This window comes from Metopolophium dirhodum, chromosome 6 (genome assembly GCF_019925205.1).
Source record: "Metopolophium dirhodum isolate CAU chromosome 6, ASM1992520v1, whole genome shotgun sequence".
In the NCBI taxonomy this organism is placed as follows: Eukaryota; Metazoa; Arthropoda; class Insecta; order Hemiptera; family Aphididae; genus Metopolophium; species Metopolophium dirhodum.
This window is the reverse complement of record NC_083565.1, coordinates 7,447,060-7,453,854: the sequence shown is the minus strand read 5'-3', so window position 1 is coordinate 7,453,854 and position 6,795 is coordinate 7,447,060.

Sequence of the window (6,795 nt, the reverse complement as noted above, 5' to 3'; positions counted from 1 at the left end):
CTAATTGTTTAACAAAAAACAAAATAATCGTAACTAATGGCCAATGTCGCCGATGTTAGTTTATTAAGAACAATAAAAAAATAAAATAATAATAATAATTTAGGTAACACTCTTTAGGTTTTTTTGACATGTTGAGGTCACTTTTAGTCATTTTCCATTAATCGATAGAACCACTTTAGTGCACGGGAGAGATTAAAAAGATGCCTTTATCGTCGACATAATTGGCAGTATTTTGTGTTGTGGGCTGTTTAGAGGCATAACAAATATGTTGTACAGGATACGGGTCACAGAATACAACTATATGGGGGTACCTAAACTAAAAAATCTAACTCAAACAAAAATGCAAGTCCCTTCACAATTCACAAAGGCCTTATAGATTTAATTAATTTAAAAAGGACCTGCATTATTTTATAAACCTATTTTTCAAGATTTTTCTAAGCTAGAAAACCACTACAGTCCACTCATAAATGGCTTACATACCCCTTCACTTCCTTGAAATTTTCACCACAGACTCATAAGAATAGTGTGCGCCGTTTGATTTAATTTTCTTTTTACATTATACCTATTAATCCCAAACCAAGTGTTATTAACGAGAGGCTTCTTAGACACGTATAACCGTAATTTATGTTTTTCTACCCCGTTTATCACGTACACTATATAGCTGTGCACTTGTGTTATACCTATCTGTTCTCTCTCTCTCTCTCTTTGTATATTCTTACAAAATTAATAAAATAATGTCCGCGCTTTCGTGTCCAGCAAAATTGCTGGTTCTTATGTAGCTAGAAATCACAAGGATTTGTATCAAAAAAATAGTAACAGTGTTACACGTCTTATTATCATTATTATTATTATCATTATTATTATTATTATTATTTTTATTGTTATTATTACTATATTGCATGATATTTATTGAAACCCATTTAAATAGGTCAATGGCTTCTCTTTATGTGTATATATTGTATCAAAGAAGTTTTTTCATTATGGCAGCGATTTTCTTTATGTCGATCTTATCAAACACTTTTGCTGAAACTGAAGTATTTTTCATTGTTACTCGCTTATTTCTCTCAAGATTGGTTTATTAATATCGTTGTACCTTTCTAGTAACGAAAAATGATGAATTTATCGACTATTCATAAAGTAAAATATAATGCTTTTTGAATGTTTGGACATATCCATTTTGATGTTCCTTATTATTAACGTTGACTTATCCACCAAAAATCCTTCTATATAAATACACCAATATTATTTCATATTATTTTTTAATAATTCAATAAATGTTAGTAAATGAATAAACTATAAATGTCCATTTAAAAATAAAAATTACAAGTAATAAATAGGGTTGATTGTAATTTTGTCGGTGTAGCAAAACACATTAATTGAACGTAGATTTTCGATCAGTAGGTACTTCAGCATAGTTATTTAATATTTATCTGTATTCTAGCTATAGTATAATATTGAAGTGACAATATAATATGCTCTTAAAGTTATGAAATGTACTCCAATTCCAAATTTTAATTTGTTATAATATATAATATTTGATTTACCATCACACGACCCATTGCCAAAGTGTTATGTCACAATTTAATACTTACGGGAGCGAGGAGGTTTATGGGTGTAAGTGTCGAAAATAAGTACCTATTTTTCTATATATTTAATCGAGAAAATGTGAATATTTACCTAATACCTACCAGCTTTCAAAAAAATATATTTTTATATTCGAGAATGAATAACCATGGATACATAAGAATTTTATATGGACATAAGTACATAACATAATTTTTAAAACAATAATATTCAGATTTTTTTAGCTGCATATATATATAGACATTTGAAAAAAATTTTGACTTTAAAAATTCTTTTTCCGTACATCAGCTATGGTGAGAAAAATATTTTATCTAAGCTTGAAAATTAAATATAGAATTGTTCAAAAGTTTTTCATACTGAAATTTAAAAAAAAAAGTTTAGCGTATTATATTAAGATCGTTTGAAGATTTTGACAAAAATGAATACTCGAAATATCTGTTTTAACTATATATAGGCATTTGGAAATTACAGAACTTTTTTAGTATTGACAAAAATGTTATGGCATGTCAAGTATGTCAAAAACCTTGATAATTTTATAAAATATCTTTCATAAATTTTTCTTATAGCAATTTAAAATTATCAAAAATGCACTGGAACAATCGTATTTTTTTTATAAGCGTTTGAAGTTAAAAATTATACAAAGTTCGTCTAGAACACGAAATGTTGGAAATTATTTTGTAGTTAAAAGTGCGTTTTTTACAATACTTATTCATATTTAATGTCGTGTAGGTACTTACTAATTTACTACACCTATTGCCTACAGTAGGTATAATAGTGATGAGAATCTAATATGTTAAATTGTTAAATAGGTACTTAAATATAAATTTATCATAACTAGGTTTAAAAATTAAAATAGCGTAGAAAACCAACAACAGATAACAATTAACAGATAATGTTCTTACCTTTAATTTTGATAGTATTATAATATGTCAATTAACTCTTAATGTTGAAGCTATTATTAGTAAAATGTGTTCTATTGAACGCCAATTTGCAAAAGGTTGTACGCGTTAGTAAGATGGAGACAACTGCAGCCATAATGTGCGTGTGTAGCGAGTAACATCCTCTTAAAATATGTTGTACGTTAATTTTAAAATTTCATTTGCTTACAGCTATTAGGTACCTACCTACGCTTTTAGGAAATACCAATTAATAATTATTGAACCTATTTCCTTGTATTTAGTTTATGATTGGAATACTGATTAGCAATTAACTTAAAAAACATAATAATATTTGATCGTGTCATTTTATGCATGATCATTCAATTTCATTATTAAACATCAATGCGTTAGTATTAACATTATTGTACCTACCCATATTATTACTTTATGGATATTACAGTATTACACACTATAATAATAATAATAAGTAATTATTATTTTGTATGATCGCTCCTTCGTTAAATAGGGAATAAGATTATAAACTGTTTTCCGTCCAATAATAACTACCAATACTAGTATCCGTTGAAACTTGAAACTGATTTAAGTTTACAGAAGCTTATAAAATATTTAGATATAGAACAAAGATGTGGATGAAATGCATTGGCACCTCTATAGATAACCTCTAGATTGAACGGTAATAATTACGTCATTATTTTTATTGATTACAAAAATCATTTTAATAGGTATTTAATTTTAGAAAATAATACGACGATGATCTTACCAAAATAAGTGGTAACTGGACAGCATTTTCACTTTACTTTCTATAGCACAAAACTTTGTAAGTATACGCAAAGTTATAGGCACTTCGAAGTTATCGCCACTCTCCAAAAAAACATCCCAACAAATTCTACTCGGATTTGTCGGACAATGCATGTTGTAGTGCATATGACATTAATTGTATTTGATTGATAAAATATATAAAAATAATAATTATATCTTTAAATTACAGCAATTAACACGTGTGTTCGTTTCAAAATGTTGTTTTTGTGTTTTAGTTCTACATAATACCTTAATACCTTAAAAATGTATGATTTTATTTAACTCGCTAATTTTAAAGTTAATATGGAAGAAATATTATCATAATTAAATTTAAAAAAGTTTAACTACTTTTTTTATTTAGTACGTATATCACATGAAACAGTATTTTATGCCTATCTATATTCAACTTGACTGCTAGTCATGACATCTTTGATTATTTCTTCATCCACGCGTTGCAGATAAATAATTGTCAAAAGATAGAGACCGGCTCGTTGCAAATTGGTAACCGGAATATAATTCGTTTTATTTTACTCATTGTAGCCGATATCATATTATAACAATACTCGCTGTAAACGTACAATCATAAGATTTGGGGGGGGGGGAAATTGCCCTGATAAAAATCACTTAGCGGTTTTCACTCCCCCAAGTAAAAAAATCTATAATATTTCATCTAAATGTAGAGATCAGTACGAATTCTTTAATCTACGAATATGATAATAATTATAACCTATCTATCTATACCTAATTGTTCTATATAATAAAAATTAAAAGCTGTTCGTTGGTAACCGCACCAATCGGAAACAGCCAAACCAAATTGGCTCATTATTCTGTAAATGTTCACAACATACCAGTGAGGTTTTTATGGTAGGAAAAATTGGAAAAGTTTCTCGGAAAATTGGAAAATTCTGGAAAAACTAAAAGGCCTTTTTCAATGAGATTTTTATATACAGTATATTTTGTTTATTAATGGTTGCTATTGAGTACATATTATAATATAGCAATAGACAATAGTAGAAATTATAGTATTTTATAGTATAAAATACTATAATTACTATATAGTATATAGTTTATTATAGTTTTTTTTTTTTATATATAAATGGTTGCCAGTTTGCCACATAGGTATAGGTTATAATTGTTATTATGATTGGATATAATAATAGGTAATTTTAACTTTTTGATACTTGGTAACTATATTTTTAACCCACATTGGTTTATCCGAAGTATATTATACTCAAAAACTACTAGACCGTTTTCAATAAAAAGGTATACCAATAGATTCCTTGAGATTTAGAGGGTATATATGGATTATTTTTTCAATCCCTATTGAAGCTATTTTTCAGCTCACGAAAATATAATTTTTTTTATTACCTCTCCATAGGGTTGCCGTTATTTGGTTACCTACATATTATAATTATTAGACTTATGGTGTGTAAATATTTTTATAAATATATTTGTAAAAAAAAAATAAATCTTTGAAACGGGCTAGTTAATAATAATTATTACCTACCTAGTACCTACCTATGTATTAAATATTTATTAAAATCAATTACAACGCTAACGTTACACATTATGTTTAAACAATTATTATTCACTCTTAGTAACACTTTAGGTATAGGTACTGAGCATAGATGCATAGTACAGTAAAAAGACTCGTGGGGCATAGAAAAATTCGTATTACAGAGGACTTCGTTAAATAGAATTAAATAAATTTGATTCTGATTTGGTTTGGTTCTCAAAAATATTTCGTTTAACGAAAAATGTTGTTAAATGGAAATTCGTTATATGGCGAAGTTTCTCTGTATAATATAAATATTATTCACAAAATCACAAATGGTAAATATTATAAACATACCAGTGGCGGAATTACGGTGGAGGATCAACCCATGACTTTTTTTTTTAAGCTGGCGAATCATATTTATGTACTTATTCGGTATGTATTAGTACTAATAATAATATATAGGTAGTATATTTTATAGAAATAACAAATAAAAACCCAAATCCCCTAAGTTAGCTGATACTAACATATTGTTACGTCTACACAGATTATTCCACGAATCTACTCGAAAAAGTACATTTAAAACTTTATTAAATAATATGTACCTAATTATTTATTTTCATGTGTGCATGCATTTATACATGTACCCAACTTACATTATACAGATTACAGATGATTTAACAATGTTTGGACTGAGGGGTTTTTATGATACAACTCCATTTGTTTTGTTTTTTTAGTGTTTGGCTGGGGGGGGTAAATGTTTCAATCCCCCCCCCCCCCCAACAAACATGACCAAATTACGCCACTGAAGCACACACACATATTGCACCACATATTATTAGTAAATTTGCTGTACTGGTTAAATGGTTTATACTTTATAGCAGCGGTTCTTAACCTGTGGTCCGCGGCCCCCTGGGGGTCCGCGATAGGTACTCTCATGTCGGGGGTCTACGCCAGCCTTAACACATACCATACGTCAATAAGTGACATGTGTGCATTATTTTTTTTCATATATAATATATAGATTCTACACCAAATAATTGTAGGTATTATTAATATTTATTAAATAGGTACCCAATCAGTTCTTCTTGTTCATACAATGTAGGCAAATGCGTACAGCACTGTAGTCTCGGTAGTCTTATATTTACTGCCACTAAGTGCAGTTGATCGATCGTACCTACTACTTATTTATAATTTTATATTACATTTTTATAAAAATTAATTGTAATAAAAATAATTATAAATGTGTAAGTTTTGATATGTCCACTTTTGTAATTTGTAATATGAAATAATTATTATAATACATTTTGGTTATGATAACATGAGGTTTTTATGTAAAAAAAAAGGAATTCGAAAAAAATTTGGTAAGGGGGTCCGCAATTTCTAAAAGTCTTTCATCAGGGTTCCGTGATCTACAAAAGGTTAAGAACCACTGGTATAGATAGATAGATAGATATAGGTATTATTTTATCAAGAATTTTTATTTAAAACCATGTATTTAGTATAGTAATAGGTATCTACCTACTTACACAGTGGATAATTAATGTAGGTAGATATTAAACCATTACGTAGGTAGACTTAAACCAAACATTTCGAAATCATTTTTAATTTAACATTATGGATTTTTTTCGAATCAACTGAAAAAAACTGTTTTTTTTTTGAGTAAATTAAACTATAAAAAAAATAGTTGAGTTTATAAGATATTAAAAATCAATCAACTAGTTAAGTGAAAAAGTCACAAGAATTTACTACCTAATTATTGCCCACCTTGCTACTGTTATGATAGTAATTGAAATTATATAATCTATAATTATAGCCATCTAGATTATATTAAATTTAACCTACCTTAGATTAATAATCAGTATAGTGATCGACAATGGCCGATATAACTGGTAACGGGGTGGGCTACGTGAAGTTTGCCTACCCAATATGTACTACCTACCTACTTTTGATTTTTTTATCGTTTGCAAAAATCAAATTCGCAAATTTATGATGACACACTGACACACCTGTACTTAC